We start from the raw sequence: 18517 nt of genomic DNA on the forward strand, positions 1-18517 counted from the left end.
AAAACAATACATAATTTAAAACACACAACAGTCATACCATTCGAGACGGGGGCAACAGTTCTTTAGCCCCAGGCCTGTCGGAACAGCCAGGTTTTAAGGGCTTTGCGGAAGGCCTGGAGGGTGGTGAGGGTTCGAATCTCCACGGGGAGTTCATTCCAGAGGGTCGGAGCAGCCACAGAGAAGGCTCTCCTCCGGGTAGTCGCCAGTCGACACTGGCCGGCAGATGGAATTCGGAGGAGGCCTAATCTGTGGGATCTAATCGGTCTAGTGGAGGTAATTTTCAAAACAAACATATATTGTAAAAAGTATATCAGCTGGTTACAAAAAGCTTTTGTGCATCTCTTCCACCGTCATCAAATATAATTCATATTAATTCAAATATCTTAACTCAAATATTTACTATATTGACATCATCATAGCTCCACTTTTATTTGACTACAGTTATTTAAACATCCTTCATCCTTAAGTATACCAAGATTCAATCCATAACCACATGCTGGCATTTCATTTACTTATTTATAAAATCCTCCATTAACATTAAGTCCTCATATCCTGTTTTAGCTAAACATCCATAATATTTAATACCAAAGTTTTCTAATCCTCCATGTATATAATTTATTATCATTATCCTTTATTTATTTAACTATATCCTATATCATAGCATTTTCCCCCTATTAGATAAAATTTAACTGTATATAGTTTTGTTTTTTATTATAATTATTATTGTTATTAATAATCTTTATATATAGTCCAAAATATTTCTAACCTTCCCTTCTCATATCCAATTATTACTTATCATAACAGCTCAACATTGTATACATTACTATCATTATCAATTTTTATTTAACTATACCTATTACCAATGAATTTAACTAAATTTAGCTAATTTTGAATTATACTCTTCCATCTATCAACCTGTATCTCTCCAATAACAGAAAAGTCTTATATCTGCTGCCATTTGTGGATCCAATTCTCCAAACATCTTTTTGAATGAGTCCATACGAAGAAATCTGTGCACCATTTTGTTTGTGGTATCTCTGATATAATGTTGACGCCCTCTTTTTGTTTCCTTTATCAGCTTGTCTTTAATTCTCAGCAGTGGTATCAAATGTTTTACAAATAGTATTTCATAGTCCCTAAATTCTTTGATATTTTCTTCTCCTTCTATGCCCTGTCCTTTGAAGTAAATTTTCTCTCCATTTAACTCCTCTTCAAATATTCCATTCTTTCCTCCCTCAGAAATAAACCAATTGTCACGAATATCAACAAGCTCAAATTCTTTATCTCCGTTTTCCATTTCAATTTTTTGAACTTCCATCTTATTATGTGATCCTCACAATTTGTTGCCAAAAATACCAAATAATCCAATTTTCTCTGAATTCTGTCCTCTGTATCAAACACCCTCTTCAAAGCTGAAAGTATCGCTTGGAGAGATGCTTGAAGAGACGCCATGTTTATATGCAGTTGTATTTTTTCTTAAAAGCTCTGAAACATTCGCAAGTGAAAGCAGACTACAAAGGAAACAGCTGTACAATCTTATCAGATCTTAAGCCAGAACAGCCAAGCAATAAAAGTGTCAAGATGTAAACAGTGTAATTGTAGTCAATTAGCTTACAGCCAGTTTACAGAAAGTCAGAAGAAATGTTGGAGTAATCTATCCATTTGAAAAGGTTTACTTAGAATCAATCCATGTGAATAACATTTAAAAAGTAAGATAACCACTGTCCAAAACCATTAGAAAGATCAAAATTGCTGCTAAGTTTGTCTGTTCTTTAATTTAAATTAGTTTTTAAAAAAATTAGGCAGTCCATTTTTCTTTAAACAATAAATTTTTCTTACCAGCTAAAAAACTTTTGCTTCAAATTGCCCTGACTTTGTCAGCCTTAAAAGACTGGAATTTTTACTGCCAGACGAAGACTTTAAACCTGCTTCTTTCGGAGATTTTGGGATATCCCCAAGATCAGCAAGATGTAATCTTCCAGAAATGATCAATTTTGTTGACACCATAGAAAGGTGGAAAAGTGAAGAAGGTGGTGACTGTGGTAGCCACAAGTCCAATCATCCAAGATATTGAATACAGATTGCACTGTGTTAAAAAATAGCTTGAATCTATTTCACAATATATTTCTTGCATTCACAATATGGGTCATACTAACATATTATAAACACAAAATAGAACTATCTGACTTTAAACTCTTTGGTTTCTATGAAGAATCAATAACACTTGAGTGGGTATGTTCTGACCCCCCTCCTTGCTTGTTCACAAACAACAGCCAAACAGAACAGAATACAATAGCAGAGTTGGAAGGGACCTTGGAGGTCTTCTACTTCACCCCCCTGCCTAGGCAGGAAATCCTATCCAACATCTTCTTAAAGACTTCCAGTGTTGCAGCAGATTATTGAATAAATCATAGTTAATCATGCTATGGTGTGGCATAGCATGTGGACTCAATGTGTATGAATTAGCTTGTGAGCACTAACTAAAGTACTAATTTGAATTTTCCCGAAGAAGGAGAGCCACCCTGCCTGGTTATAATAATTCCATTCTAATGATGTTGCTGATTCACCTACCTCACTTGTGAAGTCTTTGTCGGGCAAATATAAAATCTTGAAACAATCCATGTATATTTATACCTCTTTATTATACAGGATGTGTTTGATGAATCCTCTTGAAAAAGTTTTCATCATGCTCCTACCAAATTTTTGTAGCTTGGTACACCGTATCTTTCATAACACTTTGTGCAGAGCATAAAATAAGAAAAGAACACCATCTACCAAAGAAAGTTGATTGATCTTTACTGATTGAGGGAGACTGAAAGAATTTTGTGTCCCAAGGTGTGAGCACAACTTTGAATTAGACACAATTAGTAATTCTTTGTTAATGTCTTAAACAGATTGTTCAATGAACTGATATTTCCTACTTAAAAGCAAAGATCTGAAATGGTATTTTCCTTCTTTGAAAGTTGCTACTTTAGTTTTTTTTTTTTTTAAAAAAAAGAGAGATGAGTTTTCCCTAACACACTCATCCATATGCACTGCTGCTGCTTTGAGGGAGCGTGTTTTTGTATGTGTCTTCAGAGTCTAACACATCTAAAGTGAGTTAGAAAAGTTTAAAAGAAAATTTGTCAAGTCAAACCAATGTTTATTCAATGTTTATTGAATACCCAGCTAAAAGTTCCAGACTAAAAAAATAAATATAAAATAAATATCTTAGTTTGGCATCCAATCTGTCAGTTACACAGAAACAAAACCCAATATGACTTAACTATAATATAATATGAATCCATGACTGCTGTGTTTTGTTCATGTTCAACTGTTAGTAGTTTCCCCCCCCCTGAAATTTTTAGCTGGATATTCCTTGAGTTAATTTTCTCTGGTCTTTGACTGCAATAAACATTGGCTTGTCCTGAAAAGAAAATGTAGGTTGTTAACAGAGAGTTTTGAAGTTTAACTTTGCTATTGGTTTACCTGTCAATGCTTTTTTATTTAGTAGATAGATGATAGGTCACACAGGAACTATATAGAGGTGATAGGTAGATGTGATAATGTGCATGCAGAACCCAAGACAAATATTACCATTTTGGTCTGCTCAATGGGATTACCTGAAAATATGTAATGTTGTATAATCAAAAAAGAAATTATCAAATTGACTGCAGCAGCCAAAAGTCCAATCATCCAAGATAATTGAATACAAGATTGCACTGTGTTTTTTAAAAAAATAATCTGAACCTATATGTATTTCAAATAGCGCATGGGTCGTACTAGCATGTTATCCACATAAAATAGAACTACCACACTTTAACCTGTTTGGTTTAACATTCTCAGATAAAGAGCATTTGTTCTACCGAGCAGTTATGAAGAAGAAAATAGTCTTAACCTTTATGTGTTTCACAATATATCTTCTTGCATCCACAATAGGACATGGGTCATACTAACATGTTATATATACAAAGCAGAACTACCTGACTTTAACATGTTTGATTTAACATACTCATAAAAGAGCATTTGTTCCACCAAGCTGTTATGAAGAACAAAATGATCGAAGTTTAGACACCAGTAGAAAGATAGTCATGATTTCCAGAGCTGGTTCAAGTGAATCCAGAGGAAGTTGTTGAAAGTTTGATTGAACCTTATGTACTTTTTCTGACAAATTAAAGAGAAAAGGCCAAATACCTGGAAGTAAACAAATGTTGTAGTAATCTTCTCAATGTTGGAGAAGCAATAGAATTAGAGTCAGTCTGAAATTAATATTTTACACAATGGAAGCCAGCTGGATGATTTTGGGCCAACCACTCTCTTTCAGTGACTTTCAGTCCAAGAGAGTAAAACATTTAATTAAATATGTACATTATTATACTTTCTTTTGAAATCAAGAACTTGAAAATAATTGATCTATCAATTATAAGGGAATGCCTGGAGATGATGATGATAATCTTATTCATACACAATAACAACACACACACACACACAGACACACAAACACACAAACACAAACACAGTGAATTCCATACTAGGAGCAAGGAGATGCAAGTTCTATTCCTCCTTTATGCATGGAAGCGAACTAGATGACTTAAATCTGTCATTTTATCTCATTCTTAGCCATAAGATATTTCTTATCACCCAGTACTGAATCAGAATGATATTTAATGATCTTTACATTTCAATGAAGGGATGGCACAAACATAAGCACATTTCATGTGATGATTGCAAGAAGTAGTAGTGATTGCCATTCTACTAGTTATTAGATTGTAGCCCAGGATGGCAAAAGTCAAATGTTTCCTCATATATATAGTCTTGAAAATTAACATTATGGGTTTTTGCTTTGAAACAGATACAAAATTGCTAATTCCACCACATAAATTTAATTCACTTTTGGACAATATTTGGAAGGACCAAAGGTTATAGGGCAACAAGAATTTTTTTTGAAGTGTAATAAGTTTAGTCTATTTACCATTTTTAAAATTAAAAATGCAGACATTTATCAAGGCAAGACTTGTCTTTCAAAATAAAGTGAGCACAAATTTTATTACAGTAATTATTAACAAGAGTCTTTGCTTTCACTTACAATTGGTAATAGCATGAGGTGGGCGGTAACTACCCTGAGATCCAGGATGAGATAGTATAAAAGTTCACTCCTACCTTGTCCCCTGTAACAATTTGAAACATGAAGTGGGCAATATTCATTTCTTTGCTTTGCTTGGTAGCAATTGTTGAATTGAAAAACCTACCCAAAATGTATCAGGATACTGGTATGATATTTTTGTTTCTCATTTTCTCTTTTGAAAAGTCAGGGTCCCCCCCCCCTCCGGATCTTCATTTAATTATGCAGATTTGTATTGAATTCATAGTGCTACTTTGGAAGCACAGTATAAAGGCTTAATCCCCAGGAGACCGTGTGTTCTTTCAATTGAATTTTCCAGAGTACACCCTAGTCTTTCTTCAATTTATACAGAAGACCATCGTTGGACCAATGGTCTTGCTTCTCAAGTTTCAACTAACAAGACTGGTGTCAGGCAAGTATTTCAGAAAATTGTTCTATATGTTTTATTATTTAAAACTAAATTTAAAGATATCCATATACAGAGATTGAGAGTTATAGTATAAATCAGGGTCTCCCCCCCCCCAATTATGTATTCCTCAATTCTTGGGATCTACAAGTGGATGAAATTGTGGGATTCTTTAGCTTCAATAGAGTTTTTAATAATATAATGATGGTTTAAAAACTTGTATAAAACCTCCATAAAATGGCTATTCGTCTTCCCTATCAATAATGTTCACTTTTTCATTTACCATTCTTGTTGATATAGCTATAATTTTAACAAACTGAGAAGATCTTTGATTCTTATTTAAGTTATCTTAATTTCAGATCTCCTCTGATTGTCCTTGAAAATATTTGTTCTTCATCTAATGAAGGGGCTAAGATGAATTATAAGGAAAGGTAAGAAAATGTTCAATATTTTGTTACAGGTTTTACATCAAACATGACATAATACACCACACCTCCTCAGTTCCTCAGTGCATTCTATTATTTTTTGTATATGGTTTTGTTAAGTTACCTCCTATATCAGGCTCTTTTATAAGCCATTTCACTTGCCCTTCCATTTTTTTTATTTTCCTGGAGTATTTGCTTCTATCTTATGTCCAATTGTTTTCTCTTGAGTATAAAATCAGATAGCAACTTAGATCCATCAACTATCCAAGACCTCTTAAAATGTCTTAAAGATTTTTTTCCATTTTCTTTTCATATTTTCTTCCATAAAACTTTCTGATTTCACCATTGGGAGTTTATATTACAAAAGTCCATATGAAAAAAATAATAATTCTGTATATGTATTAAATTATGAATTCCTCAGTTCTTGGGATCTACAAGAGGATGAAATTGTGGGGTTCTTTAGCTTCAACAGAGTTTTTAATAATTATTGTTTTTTTCTTTCAGTTTCTTAATCTACTTGATAAAAGCCATGCCCAGCATCTCAAACATGGAGCTTATTTATGCAATCCTAAGTTACAGTGAGCTCGAGAATTTTTGCTGTGAAGCCAAAAACAAAACTGAATGTTTTGAATCAGAGGTATATCTTTAAAAGGAGAATTGATGGGGAAAGTTTAATAAGTGTTCTGGCTTGCTCATGCCTCCATGTTTTTTTTATTTATTTTTTTAAATTTAATTTTTGCTGTAAAGCCAAAAACAAAAAGGAATGCTTTGAATCAGAGGTATATCTTTAAAAGGAGAGTTGATGGGGAAAGTTTAATAAAGTGTTCTGGCTTGCTCATGCCTCCAAATTTATTTTTTTTCCTTTATAAAGAAGGCATCAACTTGGTTCAGTCAGCTAATACTCTTACAGCTCCCAATTGGCATGTTCCTATGTAAAAGAAATGGGAATAGATATAATCATTCCAGACCTCTATCTTATTATATGCTGCAGAATGGTGGATCTGGTATTTTACATATGCTCCTCTAGAATTCTATCAACTATCCAACCATCTATTATCAAAGATTCTGAAACATTCATATTTCATTTATTTTATTTTATTTATTTAGTTTGTCAAACATTATGAGATAACAGGTATAACTATAAACATGGGCATGAACACAGGAAATGGGTACGAATGAATGGGGACAATAGGACAGGGATGGTAGGCACACTGGTGCACTTATTCATGTCCCCTTACAGACCTCTTAGGAAAGGGGTGAGGTCCAAACTAGACAGTTTAAGGTTAAAATTACAGGAGTTTGAGGATGTAACAATATATTCGGGTTGTGCATTCCAGGCATTGACCATTCTGTTGCTGAAATCATATTTTGTGCAATCAAGTTTGGAGAAGTTTACCGTTAGTTTGTATCTATTGTTTGCCTGTGTATTATTGCGGTTGAAGCTGAAGTAGTTTCAAAAGGTGAAGCAGATATAATTACGGATAGCAGTCAACATTAACGGTTCTTTATTTGGTTGTCTTCTACTTTTTCATTAACCAGGATAGCTTTTAGCAATAAACAATATAAAACTGAAACTTCAGAGTAAAAGCATTGTGTGTTTGTGCATTATTGAAAAGAAGGGTGCAGATCAAAAGTCCACATCATACTAGTTTTATCCTTTATACTTTCTGTGAAAGTGGTTTGGTCCAGTGGTTGAGGCACCTGACTAGAAACCTGGGGAAATTTGTGTTTCTCATAAAAGCTGACTGGGTGACTCTGGACTATTTTTTTCAAGTCTTTATTTATTTATCAGCACAAATATAACAAATGTAACAAAAAGGCAACAGTAAAAAAATAAAAAATACTGGGTTCTGTCTGGATGGTCTCTTGTGACGAGCCGAAGGACAGAGAATGGAAGTAGTGATCTTCCTCCCATATTTGGGCATACCGGGGGTTGTAAAATCTAAATAGATACTGTTCACCCTGGTTGGCTGATAAGAAGTCGAGCTCTGTGGCTCAATGGTTAACACATCTGCCTTAGAGGCAATACAGCACAAGCTCAATTCCCAGTAAGGGTATGGCTAGCTGATGAGAGCTAAATAGCTTGAAATAGATCTATACTAGTCTCCCTTTATTTATTTATCAGCACAAATATAACATACATACATACATACGTACGTACGTACATACATACATACATACATACGTGTGTGTGTGTGTGTGTGTATATATATACATATATATATATATATATATATATATATATATATATATATATATATATATATATATATATATATATATATATACATACATACATACATACATACATACATACATACATACATACATACATACATACATACATACATACACACTTAAAGTCACAACCCCTGGTATGCCCAAGTATGGGAGGAAGGTCACACTTCCACTCTCTGTCATTAGGCTCGTCACAAGAGACCATCCAGACAGAAACCCAATATTTTTTTTACTGTTGCCTTTTTGTTACATTTTGTTATATTTATGCTGATAAATAAATAAAGGGAGACTAGTATAGATCTATTTCAAGCTATTTAGCTCTCATCAGCTTCCCAAACTTGGGTATGGCTAGCTATATATATTGTCACACATGTTTTGTAATCTTTGTGTTGAATAAGGAACTGACAAATATAAGAAGCATTACCACATATATATTGGAAAGAAGAATGTGAACAGTTAGATTTGAAATATATTTTATGTCTCTAACATTGTAGAATTGCAAAGTCCAATATTTTCAACATTTTTATTCAGTACAGCAATGAATATGAAGAAAGAGAATTTCAGGCACATAAGCAGCCTTTCGGTTCATAATAAAGACAGCGAGGAAAAGCACAATTAAATTATTTAAGTGGGTGGACATTTATTTTGTCTGGCAAACTCTCAGAATAGGTATATTTTCAATTTCAGGCTAAAAAAATATTGGATCATATCCTAACCAGAAAGTAGCAATAATCTCAGGTGAGTCAATTCAGAAAAATAAACTTTACACCAATTTTTCAGTGATTTTTGATGATTGTTGAATGGGATAGGAAACCCCACTCCCTCGTCAAAGATAAAAATGTGTGAATAAATGTGTATCTAGTATAACATGACTCCTTAGCCCCTTGAAATATTTCATTTTTATTTTGAAAAATTCAGAATGAATTAATTCATGTTCTTTATTCTCAAAATCCTTTAGTTGAACCTAATATTTTTAGATGCCATTGAACCTATAGCAGTCCATGACAAATAGCCATGTTGAATTATCTATTTATGAAGCTGCCATAATGAATAATGATGATCTTTGTTTTGCAATACACAGGATCTTATATAATGTTGGGGTTTTCTTTGGCTTCATTGCCATTTGTATTGTTGTTCCCAAAATATGATTTGTATAGTAATGTGTATGATTTGTATAGTAAAAAATAGCAATGATACATTTCTTCCATAACATCTTATGAATTTTCCTTTCAGTTTATAACTGTGGGAATTGCTTAACAGAGCTTTACTAGCAAGTAGTTTTCCTGATATGATTTAGCTTGTCTATATCTTTGATACCTGAAATAACAGATTGGTCTGATTTTTTTTAGGTTTCATAATGGAGGAATGCTGGAGATAAAGTATCCAAATATTCTCAAGGATCTTGGTTTCTTCTTTACTTTCATATTTAGACTTCTAAATAGATTTTCTTGGAATTAGACTTCTAATTCCAAGAAAATCTATGTAATTCTTGCCTAAACATTACTTCTCATGATATAACTCTTTTCAAAATGAAAATGAATAAAGTACTTAAAATAAAAGATTGACTTACCAATTAAGCTTAAAAGATATGGCGTCAACAAGCTTTTGATTATTTTTGTGTACATGTATATTCACTGTCTGTATTTGCATGAAGGTATATGTAAGAAATAGTATTAAAAAGCAATAATAAAATTCTGGGAACATTGAAAGTATTGAATAACCAACATAATAAAAATCCAGCTGCTCAGCGGAGCATCGTGCAGGTGCCATATGCGGGCGGGGAAGTGCCAAAGGCTTAAAGGACAGGTAAGGAGCTTGGGCAAATGGGTGGGCCCTCCAGAGCACCATACCAGAATGGTACCAGGTGCTCTGGGCAGGCTCCTGTACGCCTGAACCAGGGTGTACTGCCTGCAACCCACCACTGGGCTAGTACAATATATACACATTTTAAGATAATTTGGTCACCTAGTGCAGAAGGAATATGAAATGGCCTTGAAAAAAGGGAGGAAAACCATACCAAGGTAAAAGAAATCAGACAAGGGGGCTTTAGACCATTCCAAGAATCTTAGCTGAGAAACCATTTCAGATAAGCTACTACCTGTTTCACAAGAAGATAAAGTCGGAGAGAGAAACCCCATTTAGACTTATGTTATTATAGCTTTTATAATAAAAGTAGTTCTAATCTATATAACATTGGTTTCTTCATTCAGTCTATATGATAGGGCTAACATATTTTTAAAAACCTAATCAAATTCCAGAAGAAATACAGAAAGGAAAGGATAGGGAAATATAGAGAAAGTGGTGGTGGATTATTTGTTGTTTGTTTGTTTGTCAAAGATGTACAAGATAATAGGGTACAGATATAAACATAAACATAAAAAAGAAAGTAAGTAAGTACAGATCAATGGGGACAGTAAGACAAGGATGGTAGGCACGCTGGTGTGCACACCTCCTGTACAGACCTCTCAGGAATGGGGTGAAGTCCACGATAGATAGTTTGATAGTTTGGTTGAAGCTGTGAGGGTTTGAAACTGTAACAATGGAGTCGGGTAGAGCATTCCAGGTATTTAACAAAATCTCAAAATGAGGGAGATATGAGGTGGCGCAATGGTTAGGGTGCAGAGAGCTGAGGTGGCGCAGTGGTTAGGGTGCAGTACTGCAGGCCACTTTAGCTGACTGTGATCTGCAGTTCAGTGGTTCAAATCTCACCAGCTCAAGGTCGACTCAGCCTTCCATTCTTCCGAGGTGGGTGAAATGAGGACCCGGACTGTGGGGGCAGGTTGCTGACTCAATTTGCTAAAAAAATTGTAAACCACTTAGAGAGGGCTGAAAGCCCTATGAAGCGGTATATAAGTCTAAATAATAATAATAATAATAATAATAATAATAATAATAATAATAATAATAATAATCCGATTAGAACAAAAAGTCCAAAAATTAAGGGCAGATGCTAGTAACTTAAAGAACATGCATGAGCAACAACTTAAAAACAACAAAACCATAGATCGGCTAATCAGAAGATATAGATTGGATACAAGAAACATCAATGAAGCTGTAGAGATTGTAAAACAGCGGATAACAGCAACAGCTAGAAAAATTGAAAGATATGAGGCACAAATCATCCAATATAAACAAAATCAGCAATTTCGATCAGATCAACGGCGTTTTTATCAAAGTCTTAATGTGAATGGTGACACCAAAAGTGAAAAACCAGAAAAACAGGCCACAGTTGAATTCTGGAAAGAATTGTGGGAAAATGCAAAGGACTACAACAAGAAAGCAAAGTGGATACATGACTTTGAGAAAAGCATTGGCAACAAACAAATGCAAGTATAGAAATAACAACTGAGATGGTCAAAAAATCGAGTTAAAAAGGTAAAGAATTGGACATCACCTGGAAAGGACCAATTAAATGGTTTCTGGCTCAAATATCTGACCAGTTTACATGCAATATTGGCCAGGCAACTAAATGAAATTTTACAAAAGGGCCAAATTGATGAATGGTTGACAACTGGAAAAACATACTTGATTCAGAAAGATGCAACTAAAGGAACAACACCTGAAAACTACAGACCAATAACATGCTTGCCAACAACCTTCAAATTACTCACAGGCATTATTGCAGATAACATGATGGATTATTTGGAAACAAACAACATCTTGCCAGTAGAGCAAAAAGGCAACAAAAGAAGGAGCAGGGGCACAAAAGATCAGCTCCTAATTGATAAAATGATATTAGAAAATTGTAAGAACAGAAAAATGAACTTGAATATGGTCTGGATTGATTACAAAAAGGCATTTGACTCACTGCCACATAGTTGGATCATAAAATGCTTAGAAACAACTGGCATTAGCAAAAATATTACATCCTTTACTGAAAAGGCGATGAAACAATGGAGAACTGAGTTGGCAGTAGGGAATGAGATCTACGGAATGGTTAATATCAAGCGAGGAATTTTCCAGGGTGATTCACTTTCACCTCTTCTCTTCATCATCGCAATGATCCCACTATCAGTAATCTTAAAAAAAAAAATGAAATTAGGCTACCAAACAGCCAAAGAAGCTGAAAAAATTTCGCATTTACTATATATGGATGATTTGAAACTCTATGGAAAGTCAGAAATAGAAATCCAATCATTGACAAACACAGTCCGAGTATTCAGCACCGATATTTCAATGCAGTTTGGCATGGAAAAATGCGCCACTGTATCCATAAAAAGGGGCAAAATCACTGCATGTGAGGGAATTGAAATGCCCAATGGCCAATTAATTAAATGCAAAGAAAATGAAGCCTACAAATACTTAGGCATTCTGCAGTTGGATAACATCAAGCATGGAGAAGTAAAAACTATTGTCAGGCGAGAGTACACCAACGGAGTTAGGAAAATTTTGAAATCTAAATTGAATGGTGGAAATACAATTAAGGGCATAAATACTTGGGCAATACCAGTTATAAGATACACAGCTGGTATAGTTAACTGGACACAAGCTGATTTGGACCTTTTGGACCGAATAACCAGGAAACTAATGACAATGCACTACAGTTTACACCCACGTGGTGATACTGATAGACTATATCTGCCCCCAAAATCAGGTGGCAGAGGATTATTACAAGTGAAGCAAACAGGTGAAGAAGAAAAACATGCACTGGCTGATTATTTAAAAGAAAGTCAAGAACATCTATTAATCGAAGTAAAGAACAAAAATCTACTGAAGGCCCAACAGACGAAACAAGAATACAGAAAAGATGTGATAAAATCAAGAATGGAGAGTTGGCAGAACAAAGCACTACATGGCCAATTTCTGGAAAAAATAAAAGATAAAGTGGACAGTGAACAAACTTGGTTATGGTTAACAGCAGGTACATTAAAAAAAGAAACAGAGTCACTAATCCTGGCTGCGCAAGAACAAGCTATCCGCACAAATGCCATTAAGGCCAAAATTGAAAAATCCTCTGATGATGCCAAATGCAGACTTTGCAAAGAAACTGATGAAACTGTTGATCACATACTCAGCTGCTGTAAAAAAATCACGCAGACTGATTATAAATTGCGGCACAATTCAGTAGCACAAATGATCCATTGGAATTTGTGCAAAAATTATAATATTAAAACAGCAACAAACTGGTGGGAACATCAGCCTGAAAAAGTCACCGAAAATCAGATGGTCAAGATCTTGTGGGATTTCCGTATACAAACCGACAAAATACTGGCACATAATACACCAGACATCACACTGGTTGAAAAAAATAAGGTCACAATCATAGACATCGCAATACCTGGTGATAGCAGGGTCGCCGAGAAGGAACATGAAAAAATCGCAAGATACCAGGACTTAAAAATCAAAATTCAATGACTATGGCACAAACCAGCAGTGGTAATTCCAGTGGTAATTGGCACACTGGGTGCTATTCCAAAAGCACTGGAATTACATTTAAAACAGTTAAGAATTTACAAAATCGCCATCAGTCAAATGCAAAAAGCCGCACTGCTTGGATCTGCACGCATATTACGAAAATACATTACGACGTCCTAGGCCCCTGGGTGGGGCCCGACTAGTAACCAATGCCAAATCCGGTGAAACAACTGGCCGCTGTGATACAATTGTATAATAATAATAATAATAATAATATGAGATATGTAAAGAATAAGAGGTTACATATGAAGTAGTGACATGAATATAACATGAGGCTAGTTAGTAAAGATATAAAACTATGGGAAAGAAGAGTATATAGCTTTGGTACAACGTATAATACTAGGTATGTTGTCAGGGTTCCAAGTAATATACCCATAACAAGCAGAACTCCAAGGCAAGCACTTTCCTCAAAGAACAAGTTTATTGGATATATCATATTGGTACAGGCTGTGAAAACTAGAGGTTCCCGTGGTTTTCACCTAATTAAAAGTAAAAAAATTTCTCCCTTTCCCAAACAATCAATCACATGGTCCAATCAAGGTGCTGTCCGGTTACTTGCAAACTTCACTCCTCTTCTCTTCAGTCACCTGTGGGAATGTCCTTCATTCACAAAACTATTTTGTTTTGGCTACAAAACATCAGCCATCTCTATTCCTCCTCCCTATCCCTCAGCACCATTGTAGCCAGTAGTGAAGTCAAGTCAGCTTCAGAGTTGACATGTGTATCACTTTTGTAGCTTTCATTTACTTTAAAATTACATGGAAAGTAAGGGTTTTTTCTCTTTTGTTTTCCTCTAAATCAAAAAGACAGTCCAAGTTAATCATAGGTATGACAGCATGAATCATAGTGGAAGAAACTTTTGTTGTGGTGTGTCTGTTATTTCGAGAAGTGGGTGCTTTTCAAAAAAAATATCTTTAATACCTATAAATTATTTTTGTCTCTACCTCTACCTGAAGAAAGTTATTAACATTCAGGAAGAAAACATATAAGCCTCTTTTAGGAGGAAGGAGAGAGTAAACAATCAGAATAAACAGTATGAAACTATGGCTAGTAGGTATTGCTTATTGTGTTGGTTATTTAATCCTTTCAATGTTCCCAGAATTTAATTATTGCTTTTTAATACTATTTTATAATACACCTTCATTCAAATAGAGATTTGTTGTCCTCCATATCAAAATGACCATTCTAGTTAACTCTGGATATCAAAGCATGAATCATAGTGGTTGAAACTTTTATCGTATGTGTATTATTTGGGGTCATGGGTGACATTTTGCAAAGTATATTAACTGTCATTTTTAAAATTAGGCATTGGAATTGTTCACTTAAAAGGATTTTCACCAAATAGACATTCTGACCAAGAAAACTATTCAGTTTGCTGTAAATTTATCAGGATCTGCTTTACAGAAGCAGAAAGCTTAAGCATGGGCAAACTTTACTTTTTTTACAATATTTTTGTAAAAAATGTATTTTGTAAAAAATGATATATTTTTTTTAATTTATGAAGAGACAGATGTATTTCTCATGCTTCCAACTACTGTTACTGAAACATCTATTCTTAGCTGATTTTATACTTACCGTCCGTCCGTCCGTCCATCCATCCATCCATCCATCCATCCATCCATCCATCCATCCATCCATCCATCCATTCATTCATCCATTCATCCCTATCTATCTATCATCTGTCTGTCTGTCTGTCTGTCTGTCTGTCTGTCTGTCTGTCTGTCTGTCTGTTTTAGGAAAAAGGAGATACTAAATGACCAGAATAAACATTATGAAACAATGAGAAGAAACTATTACTTTATTTTTGTTTCTTTGGTTATTGAATCCTCTCACTATACCCAGAATTTGATTCTGTTCATTTTCTCTTTTTCATACTATTTCTTGCACATAAACACATACACTGACAGACGCAAAGTCATGCAGGTCCATTGCTGCTATTGTTAGTCGCAAAGTCATGTCTGACCATTGTGACTTCATGGCAATGTTCCTCCAGGCCTTCCTGTCCTCTACCATACCCTGGAATCCAGTTAAGCTCACATTGACTGTTTCAGTGACTCAATCCAGAACACCTCATTCTCTGTCACCCCCTTCTTCTTTTGTTCTCAGTCTTTCCCAGCCTAATGCTCTTCTCCAGTGAGTCTTTCCTTCTCATCAGGCGGCCAAAGTATTTGAGTTTCATCTTCAGGATCTGGCCCTTCTAAAGAGCAGTCATAGTTGATCTTCTCTAGGACTGACTGGTTTGATCACCTTGCAGTCCAAGGGGCTCACAGGAGTCTTCTCCAGCACCCTAGTTCAAAGGGTTCAATTCTCTGGCGTTCAGCTTTCCCTATGGTTCAAATTTCACACCCATACATTGCAAATTGGAAAACAGTAGTCTTGATGTCCCTGCTTTTTAGTATGCTTTCTAGATTCGCCATAGCTTTCCTCCCCAGAAGCAAGCATAATTTAATTTCTTGGCTGTAGTCCCTATCTGAGGTGATCTTGGAGCCCAGGAAAATAAAATCTGTACTACCTCCAGTCCTTCCACACCTATTTTCCAGGAATTGAGAGGGCCAGATGCCACAATCTTATTTTTATTAATGTTGAGTTTCTTTTGCACTCTCGTCCTTCACCTGCATTAAGAAGTTCTTTAGTTCCTCTTCACTTACTGCCATTAGAGTGGTATCTGCATATCTGAGGTTGTTGATACTTCTCCTGGCAACCAACTTTTCATTCATCTATCCCCACCTTTCTTACAATATGCTCTACGTATAAGTTAAATAGGCAGGGTAACAGGATTCAGCCTTGCCAGACTCCTTTCCCAATTTTGAACCAATCAGTGATTCCGTGTCCAGTTCTCATTGTTGCTTCTTGACCCTCATATAGATTTCTCAAGAGTCAAATTAGATGGCCTGACACTCCCATCTCTTTAAGAACTTGCCACAATTTATTGTGATTCACACAATCAAAGGCTTTAGCATAGTCAATGAAGCAGAAGTAGATGTTTTTCTGGAACTCCCTAGCTTTCTCCATGATCCAGCATACCATGGGTGGGTTTGGAACACACTGACATGGACGTACCGGATGGTGAAATTTAGCATGCCTTTCCATACCTGATCTTCCAGAGACCCTCTACCTGAATGCTCCCTTCCCTGGCCTGCCCCCCACTCACTCTCCCTGCCTGCCTGCCTAGTCATTGCTCACTCACTCGTCCCACTTGTCCATACCAGGCTTGCCCCGCCCACCAACTTCCTTTGCTGGAGTGGAGGATTGGAAGAAGCCCACATGGTGTGCGCTCCCTTCTCTTTGACAGCCCCATTGTTTCCAATAGGGGGGAAGAAATCCATGCATTTTTCCTCCTTCTGCATGGATTCCCCACCCATTGGAAATGAGGTGGCTGTCAAAGAGAAGGGAGCAACGTGCACCACATTGGCTTGTCCAAGGATTCAGATGTTGGACAAGTCCACATGGCATGCGCTCTCTGTTCTTTGACAGCCACCTAGTTTCCAATGGAGTGGGGTGAACCCTTACTTTTCCTTCCTCTACATGGATTCCATCCCCCTCCATTGGACAAAAAGAAGGAAGCACGTTCACCACATTCTTCCACAGCTGAGGAAGGAACAGGAGAGGAGGACTCGCCTACACTGCCAGGCTCCCCCAGGGCTCTACACCCCCCAGAAACAGTTGGGTTGAAGGAGGGTCCCTCCCTGTCCTGGAATCTTCTGGGGAAGGGCTGGGGACTGCACTGGACCTCATTCTGACTGCTGTTTCTCCCTTGCCCTCTGTTGTGGAAGCCAGGCAGGGCAGTGGGCATCTGCACAATCTTGCCTGGTAACTTTGGTGCCTGAAGCCCACAGGGGCAGGACTGAAGTTTTGGCACCCAGAGTTGGGGCATGGGGGGAGCCAAGTCCCACTGACCTCAGTTGGCCCAAGCACCAGCCTCTCCTTTGCCTGCAGCTCCAGGGCAGATGACGGCCACCACCCTGGCACAGCCTTTGCCTGCCTGCTAGAGAAAGTCAAAGCCCCAGGGGAGGCGGGGCAGTGAGTTGTGCCAGATGCACAGCATCGAGGTGGGGAAGATAGAGAGACGTGGACCCACAGACTCCCCCCTTTCCCCTGCCCCACTGCTTGCCTCCTTGGGTGGGACCAGAGGGCACATGAGATGAATGGAGTTTGCAACCAACTTCAAAGTGAATGTGGCTCTATGTCCCATTTGTGACTAAATGAGACATAGAGGGATACAAGGGAACATGGAGGTAATCGAGTCCAATCCCTTCCCAAGGCAGGAGTTCTTACACTTCCTTCTCCTTTAGAGCTTACAGTGTGTGTGTGTGTGTTTGTGTGTATGTATATGTGTGTGTGTGTGTATGTGTGTGTGTGTGAGAGAGAGAGAGATAAAGAGAAAGAAAGTTGGAGAGAGAGACACAAGAAAGAAGGAAGAAAGGAAGGAAGGAAGAAAAAGAAAAGTAGGAAAGAAAGTTGGAGAGAGAGACAAGAAAGAAGGAAGGAAGGAAGGAAGGAAGGAAGGAAGGAAGGAAGGAAGGAAGAAAGGAAGGAAGGCAGAAAAAGAAAGAAAGTAAGTGGGGTAGAGAGAGACACAAGAAAGAAGGAAGAAAGAAAGAAAAAAGAGGAAGAGAAAGGAAAGGAAGGAAGAAAGAAAGAGGGAGATAGAGACACAAAAAAGGAAGGAAGGAAGGAAGGAAGGAGGAAGAAAAAGAAAGGAAGTAAGTGGGGTAAAGAGAGACACAGAAAGAAGGAAGAAAGAAAGGAAAAAGAGGAAGAGAAAGGAAAGAAAGAAAGTAAGAAAGAGGGAGATAGAGACATAAAAAAAGAAGGAAGGAAGAAGGAAGAAAAAGAAAGGAAGGAAAGAAAGAGGGAGAGAGAGACACAAGAAAGAAGGAAGGAAAGATGGATGGATGGATGGATGGATGGATGGATGGAAGGAAGGAAGGA

This window comes from Thamnophis sirtalis, unplaced genomic scaffold (assembly GCF_051295495.1).
Source record: "Thamnophis sirtalis isolate CommonGarterSnake01/CBP01778 unplaced genomic scaffold, rThaSir2_p1.2 scaffold_4, whole genome shotgun sequence".
NCBI lineage: Eukaryota > Metazoa > Chordata > Lepidosauria > Squamata > Natricidae > Thamnophis > Thamnophis sirtalis.